The sequence below is a fragment of the Leucoraja erinacea genome, chromosome 30 (assembly GCF_028641065.1).
Source record: "Leucoraja erinacea ecotype New England chromosome 30, Leri_hhj_1, whole genome shotgun sequence".
NCBI lineage: Eukaryota > Metazoa > Chordata > Chondrichthyes > Rajiformes > Rajidae > Leucoraja > Leucoraja erinaceus.
The window spans coordinates 9038003-9050370 of NC_073406.1; positions in this window are offsets into that span (position 1 = coordinate 9038003).

Genomic DNA, 12368 nt, shown 5'->3' on the forward strand with positions numbered 1-12368 from the left:
GACTGCCTCAACGCACTTTCAGCAAATAAATGTCAGAATGATATAAACTGAATAAAGTCGCCCATCCCATACTAATAAAGGTAATATATTTTGTAGATATTTTGTCCAAAATTTCAGAATGATTTAAGATGTTTGCTGGAAATCCATGGAACATTGTGACTTCTAAACTCGCAATAAGCACCCCTCCTGCCATTCCAACCAGACTCTACATCATATTTACACCATTCAGATATGTTATTTTGTATGTCATAAAACCCATTTCTAATATCACATAGAAGTCCAGGCCAATTCCTCCATCACAAAATGCCATGGTCAAAATGCTTATCAGTTCCTGCAAATCTTTTATTGGGCTTTGGTGAATGTAGCATAGTGGATAGTACATCAAGAATATGTAATTTCAATCTGCACTCTCTTCTCAGCTCATCCCATTCATGTAACATAATCCTTGGGGTGGAAGATTGCAACCTTCACGTGGTCCGCCCTGTTTCGACTAATGCAATCAACTCGACGTGCACAAACGGAAGATCAAATAGAACAAGTTGTCCAACAACTTTAGGCTGTGCACGCCACACGAAAGAAGAAGAACATAATCCTTCATGATCCATGGTTTGGGAGGGAAACATCAGTCAAACCTCTCCACTCTTTAATTATTTTTAAATCATCTGGCTGTTTAGCATTATCAGAAGTCATTAAACCTCACAGGGAAAGTAACAGAATGGACTTTATTTTTACTCAATCTTTACCAAGTCCATGCGATTTAAAGTGGTATGTCAAGTATATGACGTATGAAGCACCTGAATAGCTTTCCAGAAATAGTAGGAAACCTAAAACCCAATGAAGGCAAGGAACTGAAGGAAAATGTAGCCCTTCGACCCAACTCATATGTGCCAACCAAGATGCCCTATCTAAGTTAGTCCCATTTGCCTGCGTTTGGCTCAATGGAACACCAGGGACTAACTTTACTGAACGTTTTTCCTTCCAATATTTAATATGTAAAAGAATATGTATGTGTTTATGATTGTGTTTATAGTTTGTTTGGTTGTTTGTTTGTTTGTCTTTTTGCACAAAGTCCGCGAGCATTGCCACTTTTCATTTCACTGCACATCTCGTATGTGTATGTGACGAATAAACTTGACTTGACTTGACTTGACTTGACTTGACTTGACCACTCACTCATGTTAACTTCATCCAATCCGGTTGATATTTTCCAACTGTCTTGTTATCTCATTCGTAATAATAGTTTCTCGCAATTTCCCAAAGTAAAATTGTTTTTTCCGTTTCCCATATTTGTTCTTTTTGGGCTTCTTGGCAACATTCTCAAACAGTATCAGTTTGTCTTCAAGGCCAGTATAACTATATTTTATGAAGCAACTTCACTTTTCAGCTGTTAGAAAAATATTTCACCCCGTCAATCTAACTACATTTGAATCATGAACGCCAAGTCAAAAGACCAGTGTCCAAACTACTGTGTCACTAAGTCTCTGCGAACAATAGTTTCAACTGGTATCAGCACTGATATCTTCTTGAGGACACAGTATATAATCGAATTGATATGGATCCCAAAGTGATCTATCAGAGTATTATGAAAACGCACCACATAGCTTGCTGCATTTAGATTGCTTAATTGTTCCTTCCTCACCCTGAAGTGTAAACAGTCTGTCTTGAATTGGTGTGATTAACACATTGTTATTTTTTTACTTTATACATTTCACAGGTCTATCGAGTAAAGATTTTTTGTTGAACATCTGGGATGTAACAACAATAAAAGAAGGAAAGAAAGCATTTGCAAGTGGAATTCAGTCTGGAGAAGTGTGAAGTAACGCATTTCAGGAGGAAAAACAGCGCAAGAGAACACCCGATAAATGGGAGTCTTCTGTGAGGTGTTAAACAGAGCGACCTTGCAGTGTAGGTCCACAGATCCTCAAAAGGTGGTAGGACAGTTGTCATGGAAAAGCATTTTTGGGAGGCTTTCCTTTATTAACCATGACATAATATTAGAGGTTATGCTCCTAGATGAAGGGGAGTTGTTATGGCTGGTACAGTGTACTGAGGAGAAAGTGACTGAAGATATGTTTCGGATGCAACTGTGCAAGAGAATATGTATGTGTTTATGTAAGACCTTTTTTTTCAAAAATATGCTTTGTTCACATAATATGCAGTTATGCTTCAGGGTATGCATTATCTTCACTCATGGAACCAATCAGGTCCTTGCATTTCACTTATAATATTTTCATTATGTCAACATGTCATTAATGTTTCTTCCTCAAATGTTCCATCAATTAAATATTTGACCAGTAATTAATTTGACCCTTGTTTATGTGAGCACCAAATATAACACTTGTTAAGCCAGGGTTTGAATACTGCGTAGAGGTCTGATCACCACTTTACAGGAAATATGTAATTGCATCGGAGAGGGTGTAGCGATTAATGAGGATGTTGTCAGAATTAGAAAAATTGACCCATGAAAAGATTGGATAAGCTAGAGTTGTTTTCAATTCGTAACACACCTGATATTCACCCTAGTCTTTCAATAAATCACTGGGAGGTAATTAGGATTGGGAGCTCAGTCTATCTACATCCCTGAAGAAGGGTCTCGACCCAAAACATCATCCATTCCTTCTCTCCAGAGATGCTGCCGCTGAGTTACTCCAGCTTTTTGTGTCTATCTTCGGTTTAAAACAGTAGTTTCTTCTTACACATCTACTTCCCTGATTTTGGAATGCTGTCATGAGCTAGATCAGTAAAGCATTAATCCATCAGGAACCCTTTGATAACCTAACTGTATGCTATTTTAAAAATCAATTTTGCTAAAGAAAACCTGTTTTCATTTAAATGATCGCTGTCTTTGATATTAATTTGATATTGGTTTATTCTGGTCAAATGTACCAAGATGCAGCACAAAAAAAATTGTTTTGCAGCTATCCAGGCAAATCATACCATACATGAGTACATCAGGTAGAGCAAAGGAAAAAAATAAACAGAGTGGAGAACATTGTGTCACATCTACAGAGATATGAGAGAGGTAGCATATGAGAGATGCATTCAGGAGTCTGATAGCAGTGGGAAAGAAGCTACTCTTGAATCTGGTGGTATGTGTGTTTGAGCTTTTGTATTCCTCTTCCCAGCAGGAGAGGGGAAAAGGGAGAATTAGTAGTGTGTGAGTGACCTTGATTATGTTGGTTGCTTTTCGGAGGCAGCGTGATGTATGGAATGATTTAATGGAAAGGGGTGGGGGGGGGGGGGGGGGGGGGGTGGAGGAGGCTGATTTACATGATGGGCTAGGCTATATTTAATTTGTTGCAGTCTTGGCAGAACAGTTGTCAAACCAAGCTGTCAAGCATCTTCATAGGAAGCTTTCTATGGTGTGTATCCGTAGAAATTGCTACCGCAAGTAAGAATTTCATTGTTCTATCTGGGACATATATTGCAATCAAACACTCTAGACTCTTGAAATTGGTATGTCATTGGTGGCAGGTCAAATTTCTTTCGGCTTCTGAGGAAGAAGAGGCATGGTACGTTTTCTTAACCACAGTGTCAATGTGAGTGGACCAGGACAAATTATTGGTGATGTTAGCACCAAAGGACTTGAAGCTCTCGACCATCTCCACTTTGGCACCATGGATACAGACTGATGCTTCCTGAAGTGAATGTCTAGCTCCTTCACTTTGATGTCTTATGTGTTTTCCTGTACTCGCTCTCATCATTGTTTGAGAACTGGCTCATTCATCACAGTAGTATCATCTGAAAATAGAGTTAGAGCAGAATTTGACTGTACAGTCGTGAGCGTATTGGTATGCAGTTGAAAAAGTAGCCTTGTGGGATACTGGTGTCGAGCATTATGTGGAGGATAATTTGTCACCTATGCTTACTGATTGCGGTCTAAGTGTCAGCATGTTATGCATCCAGTTGCAGTGTGGTTTGCTGACTCCTAGGTCCAGATGCATGGAGATGAATTTGATTGTAATGATGGTCTTCACGGTAGAGCTATGGTCAATAAATAGGAGCCTGGCATCAGTGTACACGTTATGCAGATGTTGATGTTCCAGGGTTGAGTGGGAGATGTCATCTGCCATGGACCAGGTGCAGTGGATCAAGGTGGTCCTGGATGCTGAGTCAATGGATGCCATGTCTAGGCTCTTGAGGCACTTTGTAATGGTGGATGTCACTAAGGCATACTACCTTGTCTTACTTATGTCATTGAGGTGATAATGGTTTTCTTAAAACAGGTGGGAACCTCAGATTGGAGTAGGGACTGGTTAAAGAACTCTGTCAATACTCCTGCAGGGACTCCATTCTGGCCAGTTGCCTTCCACTGCAATGGTGACCGTGGGTACAGGTACACCCACGGCTGTTGGGATGAGTGTTGTCATTCCGCCGATCTTCTGTTCAAAACGAGCATAGAACACATTGAGTTTGTCAAGGAGGAATGTGCGTTGCTAGCAATTCTGCATGACTTCACTTTGTAACCCCTCATAGCATATGCAAACCTAGCCACTATTGTCGGTATCTAAGTGGATTATATTTATATCCAATTGAGTCCATGTATATTGCAATCAAGGTGAGTGCCAGAATAATCTTCATGATAACATTTGCAAAGAAAGGAATCTGAAACCTGAAGCCAATCATAGTATATGTCATAGTATGTGTATTGTTGCTTAGCAACTTGAGGAAACTCATTGGTTGTTTCTGCTAATTGTTCCCATTTCAGTTTAATTGGTAGGAGGTGGGAGAAATATAAAAGTTTTGAAATCATTGAACAAAGGAGGGAGTTCACATTAAAAAAATATATATATGTGAAAATCCTGCTGTCTTTTGACATTCATTTTCCAACAGTACATACCATGAACTCTAGCTGCACATATTCTGAGATCACGACGCCACAAAGAGGAGACACATCAAAAGATTATAACAAGTGCAGGCATAATGACAATAATAATAGTATCCATAAATTGCTTGAACATCATTTTGTAAGTTTTTCATTTAACTTAGTCTTCTAGTTATAAACCTATTACTCACGTCCACAACGTGGAATCAGTGTGTGTGCATATTAACAAATTTTTATTTCATTTTATTAAATAATTTGTATGTAACTTTTTATGTTACATATAAATGTAGCTGATCATGTTAATTGGATATATTATTACCTTGATTAAAATGCATTACATAATTTTGTCAATCTGAATTTTATATACCAACACACCTTTTCACAATTAGCTTTAAATGTAAATTACCCTCCTTACTCTCATGAATACATTAGCATGTGAACAATGGTGACCCTCTGAGATAAAGCAACATTCAATGTCTATGTATGACTTCATTAATGTTTAAACAGGTGTTGGATTCAGCCGAGCTTGCATACGAATCCAACATCCTTTATAAAGAGGTTGAAATTCTGCTCCTGTCTACCAGCACCAAACAAAGGGAGTAGAAAACCAAGATCGATGTCAGTGTGCCTGATTTGTATTTTATGTTTTCTTGCACTGCACAAGGACATATATTGCTTGCATTATTGCATGACCTATATTTCATTAAAGTCTTTCGTTAAAATTAAAGGCTGTGGGGGAGTTGTGTCTACCATAGCATTGGGAACACGGGTGTGGATCCACCTATGCCTGTTGGTCTTGGATTCACCTGGATTCAAAATTGCTAGTCCTATCATCATCACAATCTTGGTGTCAACCACCAATTGCACTGTGACAAACTTAGGTGCACGGCTGTGAAATCCAATGGTGTGGGCAGCTAGCAGCAACTGAAAAAAGTTAGTACTGATTAAACTTGCATCATTGCCACTTAAAGTGGAAATCCAAATTCCCTGTGACCACATGTGGAAGTCATTCCATGAACGTTGTGAGCTGGATGGATGCCACGGAGGAGCACAGATTAGAGCATGTTTCTGAATTTTAAGCCTTGGCCCTGAATATCTAGGTTGATAAGACAGAGGAAAAGATTCTTGTGCAAGATTCATTGATTCATTGCAGGCCACAGCACAACAGCTGTGGTTAGAGGTATGGGGCTCTGAGGGGATGGGGATATTGTGTGGGAGTAGTGGGGAGGAGGAGATCATAATCAAGTTTTAAAGCAGCAGTGAAACCTTAATAACATGAAGGCATAGACACAACTTCAGGCTTGGTCAAGATCAACAAAAGCATGATTAAATCCCACATACTAGCCACCATGTAGCTTGAAACTCTGTTCTCTCTGCCTGAAGGTTTTACCCAAATAGATGAAAATGAACTCATCTATCCTTTTGTTGGGCACTGCCATAATCTTCCTTACGCAGCAATACACTGCAAACTTGAAGAATGACTTGGCTCAGCACCAGTTTGGAAAGAGCCATAGGCATGAAAATTCAGAATCAGCATTACCTTGACTGTCACTGGCAAGGCAAATTCGGGACCTGTTGAGTAACTGCAGGTGTGTTACAATATGTGGCTGTTTTCCAAAAAGCTTAATTTGGACAAATGAAGTTAGCAGTAGTATCACTCCTCTGTCAAGTTAGGACAGGAGAAGTGGATTTCGAATATTCACTATGGATAAGGCCTGATCCAATTAATTGTTTACCTGCTGCAGCTTCACACAAACATTGACACAAGACAATTAATAAATGTACAGAAATCAATAATACAATAAATCAAAAATACAATACATTATCAGTAATTCTAGGTAACCAGGCCATAATAGTGCAAACCAAAGTATAGAGTGCCATCTAAACAAAGTTTATCGTAGCTCAATGCAGAGGTAGGGTTTTGCTTACAGTTGTGCAGGGGCACAATGGTTGCTGAGAAGAATCTGTTCTTGAACCTGGTGGTTATGGTTTCCAATCTCCTTTACCTTCATTCTGAAGGTAGTAGAAGAAGAGAGTGCAGATGGAATGATGTGGATCTTTGATGATATTAGCTGTCTTACTGAGGCAGCCCTTCCTGTAGATCCCTATGATGATGAGGAGGTCAATGCCCAAGGGACTGAGCAATATTCTCTACTTTCAGCAGCCTCCTTCATTCTTGTGCCTTCGTCCGAGTTACTGAACCAGTATGCAACAAGTCAGTATGTTCTCCATCGTACTGCTGCAGAAGTTCGATAGATATTCGGCCACATGCCGAATATCCTCATATGTCTGAGGAAGTAGAGGCATTGATGAACTTTTTTTGTGATTACATCGATGAGCAAAGTGCATCAAAGAAACAATGCGCTAACACAAAGTGAACCAATGCTTTCATCATATTTTCATGGAATAAATTAATATTACTGATATTAAATCAACATTACACAAGAAATAAGTTGATGAATGATACATCTGATGTGTTTGGGCAATGCACTGAAGTGAAGGCCAATCAACAGCCATAACATCAAGGAAACGGACACTTAGGAGGTCAATTTTGCAGCCTTCTTAACAAGCATGCACAATCACTAACACAAAGCAAGCAGATCCATCAGCACCTGTGAACAATTAAAGATTTGCTGGGATATCACAAATCTACAATCAAGACACTTTTTTTTCCCACTTTCACTTTTCCAAATTTTCTCAAATATTTCTTTTGAAACAGTGACTCCTGCTGGGATATAAAAGCATTCCGTGGTGTTTTGCCAAAGTTGGTATAATACTGTATATTTTTTATAGCAACAGTGATTGTAAGTAGTATAAGCATGTGTCTAGCTTCTCTTTACACTTGTATACATTAAATAATCGTTGGATAGCAATTAGGAACATGAACCCTGGTTCATTTTATTTATGATTCATTGCCCACAAACATTGAATGAATTGTATGTTTCTCCAGTGTTACCCAAACTAAGATCAGTTAACATGACACTCATTTTTTATTATGTCATATATGTAAGCAAAATAGTGAAATATTTTAAATCAACACACAATATGCAGAAGTTCAACTATTTGTACCAGTATACTGGGAAAATGTGCTGCAGTTCTATAAGTACATTTGTGCTCCAATTTAAAAATAAATATTCTGTAAGTAACAATTTACTTAGTAATGACTAATAATTAATGTTAACCCACATGAAATAAATTCATGCATTTGGAAAACTGAATTCATAAATTTTACTTTTCACTGAATTTCAGTTGAATTTGGTAATCCAATGATCAAAATTCACGGTATATTTAGTTATGTGGATCCACTACAGATTTCTTGTTTTTGAGTCCTATATTTTCCATTGCAAGAGACCAAAGAGAACCGTCAGTTAGCCAGTCATGGAAGATGAGAATGGTGCACGCATCTCACCTTTATGATATGGTGCATCTGTTATTAGCATCTGTTTAATTTCTACTTCAGCCTCTCCACATTCAGGAAAGTGTAACCGCCACTTGACATTTTCACTAGCGGTTCTATTATAAATTTGTACATGCTAAAAACTGAAATAAGCAGTAATCACTAAGATAAAACACACCTGGCAGGTCATGCAGCATCCATGGAGAAGGAAATAAAGTTAACGGCAGCCCAATGACTGACAGAAGAAAATCATGATAAATCTGAGATAAAAACAGAAATTGTTGGAACTATTTTCGCAGGAGAGAGAAGCAGAGTTAATATTTCAGGACAGTGATCCATCCTCAGAACTGGAAAAGAAGAGACAGGAGAAGATGAAGTTAAAAATTAAATCTTAGAATGTGACATCATCCCAAGTACCCTGTCATCCTCTCAGGGATGTTTTGAAGCACTCTCCTGATCATTATTCCTCCCATTAATGTGTTCTACCCATTGAGGTGTTTCCTAACTCCACTTGAGCCCCAAATCTCTCTCTCTCAACATTCAAATCCTCTTGGGCTTCTTTACCTTTTCAGAAATTTGAAATATTCCGAATGCCAAGCCAAAATATCTGATTTCTCCATGCTAATGGCTTGATGAGAAATGGAAATAATGAGTTCTTGATTTGCTCAGTAAGGCATATACATCCCCAGGGTTACTGGGTTCATAGGATGCATTCAGCTATTTCCCCCACTCCCCACCCCACCTTCATTGCAAATGTTGGAGCCAACGTTTCAAATTAATGTTCCTTCACCAGAACACATGGATGTTATTTAAGAACAGCTTTTTAAGTATTTATCTTGAATATATTTTTGGAACACTAACTCTGCTCCACAGTTTACAGATGATGCCTATCCTATTGTGCATATCTACATTTCCAGCTAGAACAGGGACAGATGTTATGTTTTTATTGTCATATGCTGTATGTAAGCAAAATAGTCAAAGATTTTAAATCAACACACAATATGCAGAAGTTCAACCATTGGCACCAGTATACTTAGGAAACGTGATGCAATTCTATAAGTACATTTGTGCTTTAATTTAAAAATAAATATTCTATGTAGCAATTTACTCAGTTGTGACTAATAATTAATGTTAACACACCTACAAGTAAATGTACGCATTTGGAAAATTGAACATAAAGTTTACTTTTCACTGAACTAGTGCAAGAGGACAACAATCAGAGTTGCCAGTTGCATTTCTTCAGAATCTGCTCTGAACCACCATAATTTTACTGTCTGTTGATAATTCTGATGTGTCCCTGATTCTGATGCCAAGTGCTACGTATGGAAACAGTTCCAATTCATTGTGGTGATATCTTTGATCACGATAATGCTTCAAAAATGCATATTTTTAAGAACAAGATACAGCAGACACCGGAAATCTGAAATAACAGAAAATAGCAAGTCAAATTGTATCAATGGTGAGTGAAACATTGTTAGTGTTTCAGACTCAGAGATGGCATTTCTCAGTTGTAATGAAAGACTGCAACCTGAGACATTATGCTTTTCTTTCGCCAATGCCACCTGACTTGCTGATCATCTGCAACATTTTCAATTTTAGACAATAGACAATAGGTGCAGGAGTAGGCCATTCGGCCCTTTGAGCCAGCAACGCCATTCAATGTGATTATGGCTGATCATCCACATTCAGTACCCCGTTCCTGCCTTCTCACCATATCCCCTGACTCTGCTATCTTTAAGAGCTCTATCTAACTCTCTCTTGAAAGCATCCAGAGAATTGGCCTCCACTGCCTTCTGAGGCAGAGAATTCCACAGATTCACCTCTCTGGGTGAAAAGGTTTTTCCTCATCTCCGTTCTAAATGGCCTACCCCTTATTCTTAAACTGTGGCCCCTGGTTCTGGACTCCCCCAACATCGGGAACATGTTTCCTGCCTCTAGCGTGTCCAATCCCTTAATAATCTTATGTTTCAATAAGATCCCTTCTCATCCTAAATGTGGGGTGAGGGGAGGGGGAGCTCTCCTAAAGTCCACAATCAATTCCACTGTCTTAAGAGCATTAAGAGCAATATCATTGCTACCTTCTGGCCGACATTGCCGACTGGTCCATTCCAGACTGCAGGAGTACATGCTGAGGGACTCATTGGTGTTTGGTGCAGCCAACGCCAAGGCTCTGTGTAGTAGGACCATAGCCTAGCGCAGGGGTGGGGACCCTGCGGCCTTCTAGGCCATTAAGTGCGGCCTTTTGAATGAATCCAAATTTTGTAGAACAAATCCTTTTATTTTTATTAATATGTTTTTGTTTGTCTTTTATTATTTTTATTTTAATCTTAAAAAGAACATATTTAAAATACCAACAAAATAATCCTCCCCGACTGTCGGCCACAATTAAAACATTAGTAAGTCATGAGGGCTATTTTATTGCCACGAAGAGTTACTCGCTTTGGGCACTCTTACAGGTAGAACACGAGGAATAGATTTCTTCAACAACTTTCAAGATAAATGTTGTGAAGTGTATCTAATTGAAGTTTCTTGGATGTGGCCTTATTAAATTACAGCTAACGTAATGCGGCATTCCAACATGAAAAGGTTCCCCACCCCTGGTCTAGCGTCTCTTCACTGCTTGGCATTGAGGGGCAGAGTCTGGTGGGAAGGCCCATCAAACAAGGGAAGGGATATCATTCCAGGGGTGCCTCATGAGTGGTAAGGGTATTTTGGTTTGCTTAAAGATAGGCGCAAACTCAACTGAGTATGACACTAATAAATGTGTAGCAGCTGAGAATGTCTGAAGAGGTTTTGCACAGATTTTGGTTTATATTTTTTATTTTGAATAAAGTTTAATTTTAGAAATAGGAAAACATCGCTATCAATTCTCAATGATCCTCCTCCCACTCACGTCCACCGATTTACAGTGGCCCATAAAGCGATCAACCTCTTTAATATGCCCGCAGAAATCACACAGTAACAGGGAGTATGTGTAAATTCTATTCAGCCAACACCTAAGGACAGAATTGAACCCGGGGGGAGGATCTGTGTATCATTATCCCACCAACAATCATAAATGCAGACACTAAAACTGGTAGTTTATTAACTATTAAAACCTCCATAAGGTGATTGCTTACAGAAATGTTTTTCTTTAAAAACATAAACGTTGTATTCTTTTATTTCCTCTTTTTTTTTGCCAATTTTATCCCTTCTCTTCTGGGTTGCAGGTCTATAGGAATCCATCCATGCCTTATCCAGGTATGAACGTAGGCAGTATGCATTGGGAAACGTTAATGCGGGACGGCACACAGCCAAAAATCAATGATTCATTCACTCAATGTCCATATCTGCACATTTCCAACACAATTCACTAAATGGACACCATGAGCAGAACACTGGCTGACATTTATTTTTCATCCTAATCTCCTCAGCTGAGAGACACTAATCAGCCCATGCTGGAGAATTGAACCTGGGACCTTCCTGTTGGTGATTATTATCATTTGACTGATGGATTCTATCAATGACTCTGTCAGTGATTATTCTGGCATACATATATTGACTCCGTGTCTAGGAGCATCTTGACATTTTAAATTCTTACCCTTCTTTTCAAAATCCTCCAACACCAAGAAGAATGTAATTGTTCCATTCCCAGTGCATATGCCAATTAAACACTCTTAACTTGATTCAACTCAACTCTCCTTGTCCATTACTTCCTCCATCCCTTCAAGGATTTTGCTCTATTCCAATTCTGGCCTTTTATTCCATCCTGTTTGTAATCACTCCATAACTTAAGACAGTGGCCTTAGCTGGCTTACTTTTGCTTTTGAATTCCCTGTCTACATCTTTCTACCTCTTCTTTCTGCTCTCTTGAGATGCTATTTTAAACTGTGTTCCTAGCCATGATGTAGATCAGTATTGGATTGTTCGATTTCAAAGATAATAAGTGCTTAGGAATATCATGAGTGCAAGAAAAATTGTCTCAGTGTGCAATTTTCTATATATTGTTGTGAGGAAGGCTACCAAAGTATACAGCAGGATATAAATTCTGCAGTATGAAATGGACAGAGAAATGGCAGATGGAGTTTAATCCAAGCACATGTGGGGTGTTGCACTTTGAGAGGCCAAATGTAAGGGGAAAACATACAATATTTTATTTGTAAGTGT